The 20,209-nt window shown below is 38.5% G+C and overlaps 1 protein-coding gene across 3 annotated transcripts in view; it reads left to right on the top strand.

Annotated features, from left to right (window-relative positions):
* CDC42SE2 (CDC42 small effector 2) overlaps positions 1 to 20,209 on the top strand; it is a 98,785-nt gene that overhangs the window by 18,382 nt on the left and 60,194 nt on the right. For 2 of the 3 annotated variants that reach the window (XM_042866100.1, XM_042866101.1), the window contains exon 3: positions 2,519 to 2,591. The gene's annotated coding sequence lies outside the window, so the exon portion shown is untranslated. Of the gene's footprint in view, positions 1 to 2,518; positions 2,592 to 16,512; positions 16,585 to 20,209 lie in introns of those variants that run through there. The other variant, XM_042866102.1, reaches the window with a different exon arrangement.

The raw sequence follows: 20,209 nt of genomic DNA, 5'->3' as shown, positions 1-20,209 counted from the left end.
AGGCACCTGTAGGGGTGGAGCAGACCAGGAGAATTTCATTTGCTCCTTCAGGTGCGAACTTGCCTCCATCTGCTCTGTTCTTGTCCCCAGCCTTGCAATTTTTTTTCCTCAACCTGATGTGATGCCTTGAGCTCGTGTTTTTTCCTTAGAAATAACCTGTTTGTGCATGGATGAACTGTGGTTTCCCTGCTCCTCCTTTTTGTTCCTAACGACAATTTTTCATCCTGTAGTTTGGCCACGAGGCTGAGTAGGCCGTCTGTCTGCTCGCATGTCACACAGCTGTTCTGACAGTTGCCCCACGGAGACAGCGAGAGGTTCATGCGCTGTGCACATCCGGAGGTCTGAAGTGCTATGTGGTTGCCTCCGAACTCGGTCAGGGTTGCAACATCCTTCCTGACGCGGGTGACACTCTAGCTCTCTTCCGGGTGGATACCACGATTAAGTCTCGGTCCTTGGGGGGATAATCCTGCACTTCAGAGTGTGATGAGCCTGAACTTTGCAGCTGATAATCACCTAATGAATTATCTCTGTAGCCCTGAGGTACTCGCTCGCTTGCTCCCTCGCTCGCCCTCCCGCCCTGCACGAGCTGCCGCGCGGTTAGCCCGGACGTCCTGTTTGCTCAGCTCCCTCGCGGCAGGTTTTATCCGCCGTCAGCCCCCGACTCCGCCCCACCGCGTCAGTGCCACCGCACGTCGGGGGCTGCCCTCACCTCCCAGCGGCATTTTCCGAGGAGCCTTGCTGCGGATTTTCTCTCTTGGGAAGGCTCCCTCGGTGTGAATTTCTGCTGTGCAACTGATGCGCATGTTATTTTTTGTCTTTTTTTCTTGATCTCCCAAATTTCTGTCCTAATAAGGAAGTTACCAGTTTTCCGTCTGTGTCATATAATACTGTTCTGATGAGTTTCCTCTCTTCCTTACCTTCCTCCTTAGCATTCTTCTCTTGACTTAACAATTTTGTTCATTTATACAATCTGTTTTACCTGCTTTTGTCTAGTACCTCAACTGTTTCTGGTCTATAAATTTTCCCTTTGATTTTTCTCAGGGGAGCATGGGATAAAGGTTTTTTTGTTTGCTTATTTTTTATTTATTTATTTTTTTAATGTTTGAAAAGACTACAGTTTTATTTTTTAAATCTGGCTTACATCAGCCTGACAAAAAACAGAAGACTCAGTTCCTTTGTTTGTGAACAAAGAAGACTGAAATATGACAAGCCCCTATTGAAAATCAGCAAGCAAATGAAGCATGACAGATAAAACACTAAGACCTCAAGAGTAGAAGAGATTTAAAATTAAGTAAACATATTTAAAATCCACAAAATATTACCCTGTTTACCACAGGAGATGCATAACATTTAGTTTACTACAGCTTCTGCCATATTTTACATTAACATTTTGAACGGGATTGGAGGCGTCTACTTTCCTCACATCTTCAATGTGTTTAGAAGTCCAGTTCTGATATGCAGGTGCAGTCAAGTCAATTTATCATTACAAATGGATATTCTCTGAACACAGGATTGGTTGTTGTTATTGCTTTGGTTTTAGGTTGTTTTTGTTGTTTTTAACAAAAGTTTAGCACTAGTGAATAATCCACTGGCCATAACAGTTCAATAGCAGGTTCTAGTGCAGTGGTTACTCTTGTTAATTGGAGGCAGTTCTGAATCTGTTTACTTTCTGTTATTGCTTGCAGTACTTGTAATCTATCCTTCCTTTTACTGAGAACTACTGAGCTTGTTAGCAGTTTTCATGGATGATAGTTAATGGCAAATGTCTTTGCTCACACATACCATGAGTCTTAACTGAAAAGTTACGCATTTCTATTACACGCATAGTTCAGAAAATAAATGGTTTGTACAGTCTGGCATTACCTGTGGTCTGAAGCCTGATAAGTGAGATGGATTGTCTAGCTGGAATTGCACACAAAATTAATTGGAACATCCATCTGTTTTGGTCCTTTCCACCAGCTCCTGGTAATAGTAAGATATGGCTAGCAAAGAAAGCAGCCAGAACTGAGCTGCTGCATTTGAATTACTGTTTCTCAGTTATTCATGTGCTATTACTGTATATATATGTGTTAAAAATATATATATATAAAATATATATATATGTGTTAAAAGATTGTATATTTATATAAATAAACACATGCCTGTCTATATAAAACATGTAAATCTATTAAAAAAAAAAACAAAAACTGTGTATTTCCTCAACTCTTGTTTGTGGAAACGTATTAGTAAAGAACACCAAAAGTGCAAGAAGTCAGTACTTGCATTAAATACTGCAGTAAACAAGGAAGCCGCTTCTTGAATTCATTCACTGATTCCAGGAGCTATCAAGCTTTTCTGAATTATGTTATCTGTCATGCTTTACAAAGGAAAAGAGATGAAGAAACTCCTGATTTTGGCCCAACTGTTGATATCTCTTGTATTTTCTTCATAATAATATGAAGTTACGTTGTTCTGTGCTGTAGATAATCTGTAGTGACAGCTGTAACAGATACTTACACTATTTTTTCCTCTTCTTTAGAATTGGGGATATCTTCAGTAAATAACTTGCTGCTCACAGAAACGACTGAAATAACTGAAGTTGTGAAATACAGGTAAGCAATACAGCCAGTTTATTTTTCATTTTAAATGCTCAACTGAACATGGATGATGAATCTATGAATATTCATTGTGATGACAAAACCATCAAGTCATTATAGGGTTTTTAACCTTAAATAGATTGATTTCATGAATTCTGAAAATCGTTTTGATTGCCACCCTTGTGATGGTGGCTGAAAAACTTAATATGAGCCAACAGGTGCTCTTGCACCTCAGAAAGCAAATGGTATCCTGGGCTCCATCAGAAAAGGGGTGTCCAGCAGGGACAGGGAGGTGATTGTCCCTCTCTACTCCACTCTTGTGAGGCCCCATCTGGAACACTGTGTCCAGGTCTGGGACCCCCAATACAAGAAAGACAGAGAGCTGTTGGAGAGGGTCCAGAGGAGAGCCACAAAGATGATCAGGGGGTTGCAGCACCTTGCCCTCAAGGACAGGCTGAGGGAGCTGGGCTTGTTCAACCTGGAGAAGAGAAGGCTGTGGGAGGAAGACATCACTGCAGCCTTCCAGTATGTAAAGGGAGCCTACAAACAGGTGGGGAGTCAATTCTTTACAAGGGTGAATAATGGCAGGATTGAGGGAAAAGGATTTTAAGTTGAGAGAGGAAAAATGTAGGTTGGATGTCAGGGGGAAGTTCTTTACAGAGAGAGTGGTGAGGTGCTGGAACAGGCTGTCCAGAGAGGTTGTGCATGCCCTGTCTCTGGAGGTGTTCAAGGCCAGGTTCGATGGGGCCCTAGGCAACATGGTATAGAATTAGGTATGGAGATTGCTGGCCCTGCCTACAGCAGGGTGGTTGGAGCTTGATGATCCTTGATGTATCTTCCAACCCAAGCCATCCTATGATTCTATGAGTCCCTGATGACAAATCCAGCAGAATTGCATGAAGCAAATTTCTTTTGTGCTTGTACAAACATTATAAATGTTAATGTAAATGTAATCTTAACCAATGTAAAAACATTGGTTAAGATTCATACCTAATTCAAACCAACTTTAATAGGAAATCCTGGTACTTTGTGACCCTCAATTAATTTCATGAATTATTTTTGATAACATTGAATTGTCTTATTGGCCCAGCAGACTCAGGTATTCCTGATACGTGTAGCTCCACTTATTTTATCTATTTTTTTTCCCTAATTATTGTACTGAAGTATATTCTCTCTGGCTTTTTTGATTATTTTATGTCAATTTTACATACCTATTTCATTGTTGAAATTAAGTTTTTGAAATATATTTGCTATATCTAATTCTTCAGTAAAATGATAAAATTCTGGTTTTCTTTCATGACTAAGAATTTTACTTAAATTAGCATCGTGTGTTATCGCTTATGGTAGTTTGCTGTAGAGCTTTGAAAGACTCATTCAGCCTGTCTATACTACTTAATTTCCCTCAAGTACTTATGCTTTGGTGTGCTCTCATGTAATGTAGATTAATGGCCATTATTTTTAATGAGCTGAGTTCACCTTTAACAAAATTCCAGGATATATCTATTCCATATCAACTTGAATAGTTGATATAATTGCTACGCATTTATGTAGAATTGAGTTCAGTGGATTCAGAAGGTTTTTAAATTATACTTTAATGTTTTTCTTTACTGTTTTCTGTTCTGTTGTCTAAAAATTCCATATGAACTTTCAAGACAGATTATTGGATTACAGTACTTTAGGAAATATGAGCAAAAAAGTGTTACATGTGTTGCTTTCTCAGGAAAAGATGTGTCTTGTGAACACATTACAGAATTATATTCTAAGTGCAAAGCATGCAAAATAATATTTAATTACTCAAGTACTAAGAAATAAATATTTTTCCATTTTACATAATTCTCTGTGCTTCTGAGCATCATTCATGAAATACATAATTTGAGCAACAGTCAAACAACGATTTCCCCTAAACACAATAAAAGTCAGCTGAATTTCATTTAAATATTTGTTAATAGCCAAAATGACTTTTTTTTTTCCTCTTTTCTTCTTTCTCTCTCCCTTTTCCCGAGCTTGTTTGACAACTCTGAAATGTTTTGAGTATGACTGCAATAACAGACATGTTTAGACTTATCTTTCATGTTAAGCACTTCCTTTCTGTGAGCATACTTGCTTTTTTCAGCTGTGATTTTGCTATTAGTTGTAAGCACAGTGCCGGCGAGCCTGGGAAAGGAGGAGTCCACACATGTATTTACCCTGGAGAGATCTGTTAACAAAGAGGTATTTTTTATTACCAGCATATGAAACTGGAAGGGTAGGTGGTGTCGTACATCAGGAACGGGAGCTGCACCCTGCTTCTTCTAGCCCTGCTGTTTCATCTGTGGCCTGCTTCAGTGCTGTTATGTTTCAGGAACAGATCCAGAAGCTTATATGCCTACCTTATAAAAAATGTTACAATGAGGAATTGGCATGGTATGTGGAGATGGGAAATGTCCATTCTGGAGATTTTGTCAGGAGTTCAGGGAAGAAAGCAGAGAGAAGAAAATGGTATTCAGATGAAGTAATAAAACAAAAACGCATCCTGTGGAGGTTGGTGAAAGTGAGAGAAGAGACAACAGGCATTTGAGTGGCAAATTATAGGGATAATAACAGCAGGTGAAAAATGTTGGTGATTTGTGATTGAAGAGGAAGACCAAGGAATGGAGGCAGCATGTTTAAGGAGAAGAGGGTGATACTGATCAGGGTATACTCAGTATCAGGGTGATACTGAGTGTATCAGGAGGGCTTATGCATGGGTGAGAGCTGGTGCAGGAGCAAACCAGTGGGGAAGGGAAAGGGCTTCTATTCAAGTACTGGAAACAGTCAGCAGTGATACAATGGGAGAAGAGGGAGACAAGAGGCAAAGAGAATTGCAGAGTCACAATCATAAGTGTTGGATGAGACCTCTGGAGATCATCCAATCTAATCCCCTTCTAAAGCAAGAACGGGTTGCATAGGAAAGTGTCTAAATGGGTTCTGAATATCTCCAGAGGGAAAAACTCCACAACCTCTCTGGGCTGCTTGTTCTAGTGCTCTGTCACCCTCAAAGTAAAGATTTTTTCCTTACATTCATGTGGAACTGCGTGTGTTCCAGTTTGTGCTCATTACCCCTTGTCCTATTGCTACATACCACTGAAAAGAGCCTGTACTCACCCACTTAAGTACCTCCTGTTAGGTATTCATAAACACTGATAAGACTACCCCCCTCAGTCTTCTCCAGGCTGAACAGTCCCAGGTCTCTCAGCCTTTCCTCATAACGGAGATGGTGTGGCCCCCTCATCATCTTTGTGGTCCTCCACTGGACTCTCTCCAGTAGTTCACTGTCTTTCTTGAACTCAGGAGCCCAGAACACATTACTCCAGATGTGCCTCACCAGGACAGAGAAGAGGGGAAGGATTACCTCTCTCACCCTGCTGGCCACGCTCTTTTCAGTGCACCCCAGAGCACTACTGGCCTTCTTGGCCATAGGGGCACACTACTGGCTCATGGTCCACCTGTTGTCCACCAGCACACCAAATCCTTCTCTGCAGAGTTCCTTTCCAGCAGGTCATCCCCTAACCTGTACCTACGTGTGCGGTTATTCCTCCCCAAGTGTAGGGCTCTATATTTACCCTTGTTGAACCTCACAAGGTTCCTCTACACTCAACTCATCAGTATGTCCAGGTTTTGCTGAATGGCAGCACAATCTTCTAGTGTGTCAGCCACTCTTCCCAGCTTTCTATCATCAGCAGACTTGCTGAGGATGCATTCTGTTCCTTCATTCATGACACTCATGAAGACGTTAAACAAGACTGGATGCAGTACCAGCACCTGGGAAACCTTGCGAGTTACAGGCCTCCAGCTAGACTGCACTGCTGATCACCACCCTCTAGTCACTCTGGCAATAGGCCAGTTTTCTTCCACTCCACAGACTGTTAGTCTGTCCCATGCTTCCTAAGCTTACTTATGAGAATATTATGGGAGACATCGTCAAAAAACTTGTTTAAGTCAAGATAGATTAACCTTCACTGCTCTCTCATCATCTGCTCATCCTTTTGCTATCGACAAACTTAAAGACCTTTGTGTTGTCCTTAACTTCCTTAGCTGGACTTAATTCCAAATGAGTCTTAGCTTTCCTCATCGCATCTGCATACTCCCTGACACAATTCCTATATCATTCCTGAATGACTAGACCCCTTTTCCATTGACTTTCTTCCTCCATTTCAGTTTTACCTTGAGCTCCTTGCTAATCTATGTGGGTCTCCTACCACCTTTGCCTGATTTGTTATTCTCAAGAGTGCACTGGTCTTGGTCTAGAAAGAATTGGTACTTGAATGTCAACCAGCTCTCTTGGGTTGTCTTACCATTCAGTGCTCTAACCCATGATATATCTACAAGTAGATCCTTGAAGGACTCACAACTGGCTCTCCTGAAGTCCAGGATTGCAATCCCATTTGTTGTCTTGTTTCTTCCTTGTAAGATCCTGATCTCCACCATCTCATGATCACTACATCCAACATAGCCTTCAGCCTTCACATTCCCAGCTAGTCCTTCCTTGTTTGTAAGAACTCCACAGTGTGAAAATATCTGTACTGTGCTCTTGTGCCAGAAACAAGTGAAGTATAATAGGTATTTCTAACCTGTTGACTTCCCTTTCTGTGCGTATTCCAGGGGTGTCTGCAGGAAATTTCAGTTACAGGTCAGGAAGTATAGCCTTCCTGGCCTGTCTCACTGATAGCTACTGAAATTTGGAAGAGTAATATCTCCATAAACATCTTGTAGTCTGTTCTGTTCTAGTGTTCAAACAAGAAAACAAATGCTTCTCTTCATTTGTTTTTAAGTACTTTGCTGTTCAGTGTGGCATGAAATGACGGTGCAGAGCAGCGCAGCACCACCAAGGCAATTCCTTGCTACTGAGAAGTCCGTAGCTTCTCCTTCCCTTGAGCCCCTGCAGTTGTGTGACTGGATTTGCATCTTCACATAGCCAGACTTGTCACATGAATTTGATTTGTTGATGTTTTTCCAGTAATGAGAGAATGGCATTAGGAATTGTGGCTCTTCATCATGGTTAGTATGTTCCTTACCTAGCCTTATAATATTTTGAAACCAATTCTTTCCAACTGTATGGAGCAAACTCAGAATGATCTGGGGAAAAAAAAAAAATAAAAAAATTCATTTTGCATTCCAGTATTGCCACATACCACTTATCCTACTGAAAGTCTAGAGTTTGGTGTACTCTTGCTGCCAGAACTACTAACTTAGAATCTTAGCAGACTATTCATGGGTTGTGTTTGTTCAGAAACCACTACAGGAAAACCTGCTTGTTTTCATAATATGAATCGTCTTTTCTGTTGCCTTAGTTTTGTAGTATATGGTGTTAAAATTTGGTTTGTAGGTTGTCTTTTCCATGTAAGGTTTTCTTTGAGTTCTCACTTCCTGTAAGTAACTGCAGAATTGCGTACACTTCATCAAATGTCTTTTCATCACTCTAATTTTCGATTTAATAATTGATTAAATTGATGTGTGCTCTTTAAAAGCAAAGGAAAAAAAATAACAGGTGTTATTTTTTAGTATGAATGACTGCTCTTTTTCAGCTTAATGTAAATAACTTCCATTCTTCACTCAGAAGTTCCCACTAATCTTGCAGATTGACTATTCGCAGTAACACAAGTGTGAAAACTGTGCCCTTGTGTTACTTACTTTCGCATGCTCTTCTATACAAATACTCACATTTCTTTATTGTTGTCCCTTGCACCAACTGTGTTTCTATCTGTCTTACACTTCAGTTGTTAAACTTGGGTCAAATCACTGAGGTGCAGCTGGATTGTGTGACTAACTCATAGGGCTTCTTATACAGGGAAATAAAGCCAATGGAACTGTTTTTTAAAGAGCTGAAATACTTCATTTACTTTCAGTGTAGAACATAGCTGATCCAGAGCAATGTTAATGCAGAAGTCTGCTGTTTAACACTTGCTATTGCTTTTCACAGTAAAGTACACCTGTGGTGTTAAGTCAGTGAAACTTTTTGCCAAATGGAAAACATAAAACAGAAGTAAGTCAGTAAAATCCAGTAAGAAAATTGCTATAATGGAAGCCAACTTTCATTATACCTGTCTTTATGAAGAGAATATTAACCAAAAATTAGGATTGGAGAGTGTGGCGGGAAAACTGGTTGACATCTATATTGAATACTTAAACTACTTTGTCCATTGTGGGTAAGCCCTCCTGTAGTTTTAGGTCTACAGGAAGAGATTAGAAAGCCTGAGGCCTCCAAATAAATGCTGCCAGAAAGTATAACTGAAGTATACCTGCATAATGTTCAGTGACTGCACTTTGGAATGTTGCATGCGCACTCTGAGAGATCTTTCATTTTCAAGATTTTACATTTTGACTCCTAACTAACTGTAGAATATATTTTATAATGATATTTAAAGTCTCTCTACCAGATGGGAGAGTTCTATTCTATTTTTTTCTTTTCTTTTTGGAAGTGCAGACATATGCTGTAATCTCAATTTGGATACATTTATATAGAGTGTGAAAGATGGTTTTGTGTGTGCTTCCTGTCCTCTTAAGCACAGTGTACTTTGCAGTTATATTTTCAGGTTCTTGTCCTGAAAAAGTCCCCAAGCCTCCATAATGCTCAGGACGGACTGCCTTCTGCAATTAGCACGCTGAAGAAGAATGTCCTGAAACTACTTGAGCACTGAAGTCTCATTTCCCAGGAGGGACTGGGGAGAGTGTTAATAGTCCTTGTCAGGATATAGTGCTTGCTATTTGTACATCAGCTTTGTATTTAGCATCCAATGTGTAGTGCTACCAGAAAGTATGCATGCATTACATAGTTAAGGAACACTACACTAGAGCATGAAGTAACGAGGTACTTAAAGTCATGTAAGCCTGGTTGGGCAGAGGCAGAGAAGTCCTCATATGAAATGTAAGAATCTGGTCTGTGCAGCAGGCTGGTTGCAAAAGAGAACTTATGGGAAGATCTCTTTCCATTATCTTTTCTAAATTTTGTTCCTAAACACAGGTTTAAATTCTGACTGGCCATTTAGAGATATTTTGTATTTTGTTTTCTTCAAGAAAATTAAGAGTATAATATTCTCTTTTATGTTAATGTTCTAAAGAAAGAAAGAGTAAATGATAGACAGATGTTTGCTAATGGTGTAATTTAATTTCAAGTTCCGCTTTGCCCACAGAAGATACTCTGATATCACTTTGGCATCTTTTTTTGGACCAACACTTGCTATAGCACAAGGAAGGACACAGAATGGTTTATTTTCTAGCTCTGTTTTTAACTTTATGTACTGCTTGCTACAGGGTACTCCCTTAATTGAGAAGGTACTTTAAGCCTTGGAGGACATATGTGTTCCAGTAATCACTTACTCAGATCTTTGGCAACTAGATTAAAAATACTGTCTCGAAAATGTTACAAACATTCTATTTCAGACATAAATGTTTCACAGATGTCTTGCTTTCTTTTGCATGTGCTTATGTCCCGAGTTGTCACAGTTTAGTTCAGAAGTTTAGGTGCTACTAAGTGTTCAAGGGAGACTGATCTGAAACGTTTATTGAAATTGTTCATTCAAATATCAGTTTTTCTCAGAAGACAATATTCTGCAGTGTAACTTACTTCTTAATATAGTGAACAAAGTAATTTCTTATTGCCCCTGCCTTCTTAGGTGTGAGCCAGCCGCAGTATTTTTCAAGAATTCAATTTCTTTATTTGATTGAGGGCATTCAAAGAAGTGTCATGCCCGTCTGTCTTTCCTTCTCTATTGAAATGTACAGCAGTCTTCAACCCTTCTTGTCTTTTTTGATTCACAGTTACTAATTCTACTGGGAATGTTATCTCAGACTCAACTAGGGAAGGAAAGGGGAGCAGACTTTTACTGATGCTGCCTGTCTGTGTGGATTATGTATGACTAACTGTTCTTTTGAGGCTGTTTTATTAGACTTTGTTTCAGTTATTTGTCAACAGTTATCCTGTCAGTCAAGCTGGGGCAACTAGCCTTGAGGACAAATTAAATTCAGATGCTGAACAATATCCTGAGCACATTGTATGGCTGCAGCAGGAGTTTGAAGAACTGGAAGTTTGGCCTAGAACCATAGTTTACCTGAATCCCATAGAACAGCAAAAAGAAAAATGCTGCTTTTGAACTGAATAGAGCAGGGAATGAGTAGTGGGGGAGTTGCTGTGACTTTATTTGGTTTGCTTTTTAATCAACATAAGTGGATTAGAAAATGAGGATGGTAATGCCAGTTAAGCTCCCATTTCAAGTGTAGTCTTTTCAAGTTAGTATTAGTATTGTTTGGAATTGTTTCTCTATGTGAAGGAAATCTGAAATACTTTCTCCCAAAGATTAATGCATGGATGATGATGCATGTCCCTCACTTTATTCAGAGCATTGAGTTGGGTGCATTGAAAAGCATTGTGATTAATTATTTAGACTGGGCAGGAAGTAGGGCCCAAGTGTGAAGCAAAATTGCCATTTAACTTGTAAAACTGCAGGATGAAACCGCAGTTGAGAGTGCTTGCTTGGCAGGTGTGAAGTGGAAATTGTTGGATACTTGGCACTGCTGCAGACCAGTTGCCAAACTTTCCAGATATGTTTTGAGAAACTTCTAATAAGGCTTTTTACTCAAAATGCCTGTATGGGAACTGCTGAGTCACGGCCTGAACCTCTGATTGATCACCTGAGGTGAGCCATGAGTCAGCCAGAGGAGCACAGGTGAAGGCAATTCACCTGTGCTACCGGAAGGGGTGGAGCCAGGCTCCACCCCTCCTGGACCTATTTAAGAGCTGGCTACCAGAGGGGAAGGATCTCTTCTGGAGATCCTCCTCTTTGATATCTTCTAGTGAGCTCAACCCAAGGGTAAGCTCTTCTACTTATTCTCTTTTGTGATCCTTGTTTGCCTTACTCTTTTGATTATATTGCAATTATAACATCTTGGTTATACAGCTTTGCCTTACTCTTTTGATTATATTGCAATTATAACATCTTGGTTATACAATGCCCCAATTGACTAGAATGCTGCTATAGTGAATGTTTTTTGCCTTTTAACGATCTGTGGCTGGGCACGTAAACTAAAAGGCACACGGTGACCTGTGTTTGTGTAATCCCAGCTGAGTCTGAAGTACATATCACCTGACTAATATGTACTCAAATCTTTCCACTTGCTTTTTCTGCTGTTGGGAGAATAAGTTTGTAATAGATCGTTTTCTCTTTCTGACAAAATTGGCATGGGAAAAATATCTAGAAAAATATTTTGTCAACAATTGCATTCTCATAAGTGTGATTACTCCTTTATTTCTTTACCCTCTTCTCCTGCTTTTAGTCTGCTTCCTCAATGTCTCCTATCTTTGCCTCTGAATATTTAGATGCAAGGGTTCCTAATGCAGCTGTTTATCTGTTGTGGTATCATTGCGTGTGCTTTTACTTCCCTTCCCTCACCCCCCAACCCCATTTATTTGTTTGTTCAAGATCAAATCTCCCACTCAATCTGTTTGTGTTTAAATAAAAGACCTGTTTCAGGAGCATGGTCTCTTTCTCTGTTCTGCCTTGCTTCTTTTCTCCCTTTCTTATCCCATTATATCCTTTCTCATTACGTTTCTGTCTTTTCCTGTCTCTTTCAGCTGCTCGTATCTCAAGTAGCTGTAGTGGTTGTTCTTGGTGTGGTTATGCTGACAGGTGTACCTGGCACTCAAATGCTATTGGACACATTGTTCTGAAGTCCTTAATGGGATGATGAGCTAGAAAACTCAAACACATTCACAATGTTAATGGAGTTAATAGTTGTCCAGAAACAATAGGTTGTGTCTCAGGAATTGGTTATATTTAGAGGACACTTTTTCAATGTGAACAAGCAATTTTGAAAAGAAGGAATATCAGCCACTTCAACTGTAAAGCTTTTCACTATTACATGGTCATTCTGGTAGTATTTGTACATTTTGGAAAGTATATTTATTTATTTATTTATTTATTTATTTATTTATTTATGAGATGCTACATTTTCAGTATATCATTCCCCGAGATATTGTAGATGATGTGTGCTCAGAACTCCTTCAAAAATCCCCACAGTTTTTAGTTTTGTTGTTTTTGTTTTTCTCATCAAAGAATCAGTACAGAATTAATGAGCTGATGTCCAATATTATTACTATTGGTTCTATTGCTAGGATAGTATTGGTACTATTGATGTCTAAATTTTGTAGCATTCTGTAATACTATAAAATTAAATCAGCATTTGTTTTGAATTCTTAGTCTCAAGATGAGGCTGATGGCTTTGTGCACGTCTCAGTAGATCAACAGGAATGCTTGATTTTAAGTATATAATAAATATTTTCAAGCACTCAGAAATGGATGTAAAGATGACGTAAGAAGTAAAAGCACTTTCTTGGTGAACACCAGACAGTGTTACACACTGTGCTACATAGTCAAGAATTAGAGTTATTTCAATGCAACTTTGTATTATTCCACCACACCTCTGACTGTTAAGCATCTTTGTTCTTTGAGTTACTTATGGTGGTTGAGTGTTGTCTAATGTGAACTAGGTGCGTTTGCTGGCTCTTCCCCTCTCCCCCCTCCCCTCCTTTTTCTATCAAACGCATGTCTTTAAAATAAAAACTTAGGGCCTTTCTAGCAATTGCTCTGTGATCCCAATTATGGAGCATTACAATAGGAAATGGAGAGATAGGTATAAAATTTGGCTAGGAAAAAGAGTAAAAAAGTGAAATCAAGTATTCCAGTGAAATCAACTGTTATAAGTAAACATGGTACAGGTACCTTTTTTGATTTTCTTGTATACCTGTGGATGAAAGACCACAATTAGAGGTTAAGACATCACAAATTCTGTGTTAGAAGAACAATTAAGTCCCTACTGCACTGGAAGTATTTGTATTATTTGTATTATTTATGCTACCGACCTCTTTATTTTCCACAAAGTTGTTGCATGGCACAAAAACCAAAATAGTTAACTATAAGTATCTTGCTTTATTTTATTTTGTTTTTCTAAGTATGAACTTTTAAAGCAGTTTCCTTCCAGAAGTTGTACTTGTTTGCCACTGCCTTTCTATAAAGGGATGGTCTAACCTGCTTCTCACAAGGCTAGCAGAAAATAGATTAGACAGTTTGCAAATGTCGTATGTCAATGCAGAATTAAAATATTACACATCTGTCTACAGTCTTTCCAGAATTAGATCACAGGTGTCTGCATATGGAACCGGCAACATTCTTTTGGTTTTAGACTCTATCTGGAAGTCATCATCTGGCTGAGCGTGTAACCTTGTCAGAACACTGTGTTAATCTTATGGGCAGCCAGCACTGCAATTCCTACTGCCTTTTATGGAGACATGAGTTCCTCCGAGCTGGCATAAATCCCAAATGCTTTCTCCACAGTTGCTGGAGAAACAGATTTTCAGGTAGGGAATTTCTAATCCGAACTGAAAAGTTAATTTAGCTAAGCTACTATAGGACCTGAAAAAAATGAGCCTAGAAGAAAGATGATTTCCATTCTATCTCTTTGCTGAGTAACAGTAATAGGAGATACTGAGGAATAGTCACTATGTTACAATACCTCTATTCTCTGCGTACTCTCTAAATACGCTCATTACTGTAAAACTGATGATCACTCTGGTTTGCTTTCCAGGAAAAGTAATCTTTCTTCTCCATTTTCATTGTAAACTACTAATTTTCATGTAGCATCTAAAAAACCAATGCTCTTCTATGAGTAACTATGTAGTGACATCAGAATTCTTTTTAAGAATTCATTTATTTTTATTTCCTGTTCTTTTTCTGCTATTCTGTATTTTTGTTTGTGGGTTTTTTTGTTTGTTTGTTTGTTTGTTTTTTGCCTAGAGGAAGAGGAATCAGAAGTGAACACCAATTATTTTGGGATATTTTCTTTCTGATGACACTACAAATAGTAGAAAACGTCTTTATATGTGAATAAGCAAGACAGTACCAGAGTTAACCACGAAATAATTTTAACTTGGGATTTTATTATTATTCTTACTATTTAAAATTTTACAAGATATTCTGAATAGAAACACTGCTCATATCCCTCTCCCCTTCATAGCTGACACAACCATATTAGCATTTTTATAGAATGATAATAAAAGATCTAATTACTGAGAAGGAAGTTCAGTGTCAATGAACAGCACTGTGTACTGGTCTGGTAGCTGTGTTCTTTTCTGTTCTGTGTCCTAGACAGCGTAAGGATGTGTATGCAGAAGATGACCAGGATTTTTAAAGTCAACTGTTACGTGAAGGTTAGCAAATAAGGAGATGGTTCTTAATGGTTTTGAAAATCATGCCTCACTGGTTCTGAAGCAGTGCTCTAGTATTAACTTTTCATACAATCATAGTGAAGATAAACGAACCATAATTCAACAGTGTTTGAAGACCTTGTTTACTGAATTGGAGAGTTGTATGAAATTCAGTTAAGGCGTGAGATTCCTGGTGCAACTGTCCATATGTAAATAGTCTGATTGAATGGCTGGGATTCTCTGAGTACTCCCTGGCTGGGGGAAAAGGGAGGGAATGCACAATTCTGATGGTCCAGTGCTCTGAGAAAAAGATAATGAAAATCTTTGTGTCCCCCTCCAAAGACATGCGCTTCAACAGGAATAGATCATGCAGCTGCCGCCCTAGCAACAAGGCACGGGAGAAAAGAATTAGGGCAGCTTTCCAAAGGAGAACAGCCACATTTGAGTATGATCAAATTAAGCTCCTGGCACAGCAGTTAGAAGAAACAGTTAGAAGAACCTGTGTGCCTGTCAGTCTTCTAGGTTCTCTTTGTTAATTTTTAATATTTAGCTGGAAATCTCTGTTCTTGTTTTTTAACATAAAGATAAATTAATTACATGCTACTATTGTTACTGTTTGTTACTTTTAACTGTAACCTATTCTGAGTTTTAGAAATTTGTGGTTTTCAACATAATACTGTAAGTATGTTCTCATGCAGAGTAGAAAAAAACTTTAGTGCTTTTGTGTGTACATGAGTGTGATTTTAAAACTAAATTAGATAAGTGTATTTCTTGAAGAATGACTAATGCTATTTGATACAGTGCACAATTCATTGTCACAGGTTGAATAAGATGAAGTAATTTGGCTGGAATTTATTTTTCTAGTATAGATGCATAAAATCTTTAAAGAAGTAGTGGTTTGAGAAATGAATTTATTGCAAATACATATATATGTGCATAGGTATATATGTATATATTCATATGTATGTAAGTGTTTGTGTGTGTGTTCACAGGATTATTTGTAAGATTTGTATTGGTTCTTACCAAGGGATTATACTTATTCTAACAGATGTTTTCTAAAGAAATTCATAATACGAGTTTCATTTGTAAGATGCAGCAATGTGATCAGTTTGCACGGAGAGTCCTTAATGAATTGGGATACTGCTGCTGATGTGAACAGCTGAATATGCAGCTGTACCCATCGCAGGTCTCTGCACGTTTGGGAAAGAGGGAGAGCTCATTTGAAAGAATGACTGAACAGTGAATACCTTCAACCAAATGATTGGTGGCTGAGTGTCAGAGGGCTTGTAAGAAGTGACTGGTGGTGCCTGTGAAAGGGCAGCAGCCATGGCTTTCCTTGAACCTAGCACCTGAGCCATCATCCCCATCTCTCTTGGGAGAACCAGGGGCAGTCAAATCCACTCATACCTTTCTTGAAGCTGCTGTTACTGTCTCATGCTCCACTAGTTACTGTAATGAAGAAAGGCAACATGAAAAGTTACATTGCTTACACTGTTTTCCAATGATTTGATATATTTCAGTGGGATTGATACTTTTTTTGTTTTGTCTTTTGCTTTCTTATTTCCTAAATCCAGTCCTCAGTGTTTATGCAACAGTCTGTTGCATAAGTCAGGACCCAGAGCAAACAGAGCAGCAGATCTGATGGTTTCTGGGTGAGCTCTGGTGAGGCTGACTTGCTGACCTGATATGCTGAGAGTCTGGAGCAAACTTGTTCCATCTGCTGACTCTGCTACAGAGATGATCATGTCCTGCAGAGGAGCAGGGTGGAAAGCTGTCACAGCATCATTGAAAACTGTAAGAGCGGGATTTACTGCCACTTGATTGTAAATGTGGTGTGGTATTCAATTCTTGGTTCTTTTGTTTTTTCTTTTGCCTTTTCCTTTACTAGTTCTTTACGTAGCCTATGCAGTGAAAGAGGGCTGAAAGCTAGGAAGAGCGTATTCCCTCAATATGTGTGTTTACTGACATGCCTTAAGGTGCAAAGGCAAAAGACTGGCACCTGCGTAATACTTGGATATAACTTGAGTTTCAAATTATCTTTGTGAGGGGTAGGGAAAATAAGGAAGGTATTTTAGACTGGGATGGGATTTCAGGCTCTACTTAAATACCAAATTCAACAACTACATATTGTGTTCTTTACAGAAATTTCTGAAAGAGCTCCCCTGTATTTAGGGAAGGTCAAACATAATGGGAAAAAAAAAAAACCCTCATTAAAAAGCATGTGCAACTTTTATCTAAATGTGTACTTTTTTTTTAACCTTAATGTGAGCTTTCAGATAAAAAGTTGTAATGCCAGGCAAAGCAATTAGCTTGTAGTTCTGTTTGTTTCCTGACAGACACAGGATTTCTTCATCAGCAGATTCAAGGAGAATAACCACCACCCCCACACACACAGAAAATAAGAAATGAACAGATGTATGGCATTAGAGGAGATGAGATCTCATTTAAAATAGGGAAATTCTGCATGGCAAACTGAATTATTGTAATTACAGAAGTTTTACAATTCAGTCAAGTTAGTTGCTGCTTGCTTTTCATTTGAGTTTATTTAATTAGATCAGTTCTACAAACAGATATGCCCCCCAGCAAAATCCTAGTGACTCAGTTCCAGATATTCCATTGGGAGAGACTGCACATATGAAATATTATGATGTTATTACATAATTTACAAAAACAAACAAACAAAAAAATCAAACCGCAGCAACAAGGAAACAAAAACAAACAAACAAACAAAAAAACATCCAGAAATGTGAATGCAGCAACAATCCTTCTCTGTCTTCTTTTAGTAGTGAGGATTGCACTGAATTTTACAGCTTAAACTTCTAGTAGTAATGGAGATTGCCAGCAGTTCTGTTGTGTGCAAAAATAATGCTCACCAGAAGTATTGTAAAGGTCAGCAAGAAGGCATTTGCCAAATGTAAATATTTCAAAGTTATTGCAGTCTCTTCTTTTAAAGTGGCTGCAAAATTTTCAAGAGTACAAAGTAACTGGTGAAAAGGGACAGAAATTTCCATAGGGCTATAGAAAATAGTGTGTCTTCTCTCAAAATCCAAAAATCTGCACTCCTACCTCCTTTGTTACAGTTATAGTGTAGTTGGGACTTTTTTGAGTTTTCCAAAACTTTTTCTGTTTAATTATTGTTTCTTGGTCATTTGCCACAGCAGTTTCTAAGAGAAAATGAAGCTAACATTCAACTTAGTTCTTTGTATTTCCAAATTGTCACAGTCCCTGCAAATGTCAAAGTTTAAACTGTGTTTAACACAGCACAAATCTCATTTGAAGCACCTGCCTGTATTCATTGGCTTTTCTGACCCAGGCAGTACCTGAAGAAGCAATGGCTTTGTACATAGGGAATTGTGATGACCTGTCCTGTTTCTCCATAACAGTACTTGCAGCTAGGATGGTTGTTCTGAATACCTAGGTAATCTTGTGGTCTAGGGAATTAAGCATTTGTCAAGAGAGATAGCTGGTTAACTAAACTTACCTGTCAAAAGAGGTAAGACACTAGGCCACAGGGAATGTGGTGTTGGCAGTGGTTGGGTTTTTGTTTTGTTTTGTTTTGTTTCCAAGCTTAAATTTGGGAGCATCTGATGTTAAATCCATTATGAGCTAAGCCTTGTAATTCAGATCATTTTCTGTGTCTTGTTCTGCATCTTATCAGTGTAGCATACAGGAAAGGCCTTGGACGAACCTGGCAGTCCTTCCTGATGCAAAGAACTGCAGAGACTGCTGCTGCTGTTTGCCTTCTGGCTTTGTCATGTGCATTACAAAAAGACTGCTTGTTGTGTTGCTGTCTGGAAAAATCTGTAGCTGATCTTGAATATTTCCTTGTTTCAAGTGTGCAAACAGTTCTGATTGATGTGAGAAACACTTGAGTCTTCATGCTTGTTTATGGAGAATCTTATTTGGGTTGGCAGCAACATTCTTTTCATAGCAAGGAAGTGTAAATTTTGTGTATTAGTTATTCAAAACCTTTTAAGTTTATCAGCAGTACTGTATGTCTAGTGATTGTTTTGGTATGAGAAGTACTGTTTATTTTTCAGATTTCACTAGGGTTTTTGGCTGCCTTTGTTTATGTCAAAATTTTGGAAAGATGAAATGAAGAAGCCCATATTCTCACATGTGTTTTGGTGTGTATTCCCTTCTTTACCTATATGCAAACAGATTCTGCCAAAATAGTACAAAGATTTTGCCTGGAGATAGTATGCCTTTGGTCTGTATACAGGAGTTATTAATGTTGTTTTCAAATCTGTTTTCTTGTAAATAATCACATTTTTTCCCTTTTCTTACTCCAAAACAAATTCACCTGAACTTAGTTTATGTGGCAGTATTAATTCAGTGTGGAAGCGAATACTTTAGGGGTAACGTAATGGCAAAACATGGCTTGCTTACAATGGGAAAAGGAACATAGATTCATTGCTGTGCTAGCATACAGTGATAACAGTTCTCATTCTGCTGTTATCTGCTGTAAGCAGGCTCTGTGTTGGCCGTTACAGAGTGTGATATGTGGCCATCTTTTTTTTTCACTGTAGGTGCATGGTGTAGAGATTCTTGAAGAAAGGATGAATGGGTAAAATTAGGTAGGGGCAGTGTCTGAGGATGGAACCAGTCTGGTGAGGAGATGTGGACTGTAACAGGACAGGGGGAAGGAGCATAGAGTCCTCCCTCAATAGAATTTCTAGGAACAAAAGCATGAAAGGATTCTCAAACAAGAAGAAATGATTTTTGAAGAAATAATTTTGAAGGTGAGACTGCTTGTCACCTTAACCATATAGAAAAGTTATGCCTTGATAAGCTTGTCTAAAAAAACTCCATTGCATCCCTTTACTCAGAACATCATACGTAATAAAAGACAGCAATGTGTGATCTGTCATGTGCACTTTACAGGTACTTTCCTGAATTATAAGGAAGAAAGGAGCCATTTCTGCTGTATCTTGCCTTGTGGAAGCAGTGAGGAGGTTGTGAAAAGATTGTTTGAGAAACAGAATAAGAAGTTGTTTGAGGCCTGTTAACTCTGAGTTGTTTCTGAAATAAAGATGCAGACTTTTAAGACTGTAATTAATCATCAGAAAGGTTCTCAAAGGAAAATAATAGATTACTCTTAGTTCATTTTCTGCTGATGACGTTTGAATGCTGAAGGAAAAAAAGATCACAAATCAGGCTAAAGGTTGAAGTTCTTAGTGTTCATTCAGTTCTGACTTTAATTTCTTTTTCTGTAGAATATAAGATAGCAATACTATAGAGTTCTTTTCAGTTTAGAAGAAATATCATCCCACTTCATGTAATACTTATTTGTGTTTAAATCAAGACTTTCTTGAGTTAGCTGATGTTTGTCCTCACAGCAAACTTTGATATTTAAGACCTTTTTTTTTACTCCCTTATGGTTATATTAAAAAACATTTTTTAAAAAACCTGAAAATTT

This window comes from Lagopus leucura, unplaced genomic scaffold (assembly GCF_019238085.1).
Source record: "Lagopus leucura isolate 7727_CA_CO unplaced genomic scaffold, USGS_WTPT01 Super-Scaffold_810, whole genome shotgun sequence".
Classification (NCBI taxonomy): Eukaryota; Metazoa; Chordata; class Aves; order Galliformes; family Phasianidae; genus Lagopus; species Lagopus leucura.
Note: the sequence above shows the minus strand (reverse complement) of the source record. Positions and strands in the feature narration are given on the sequence as shown.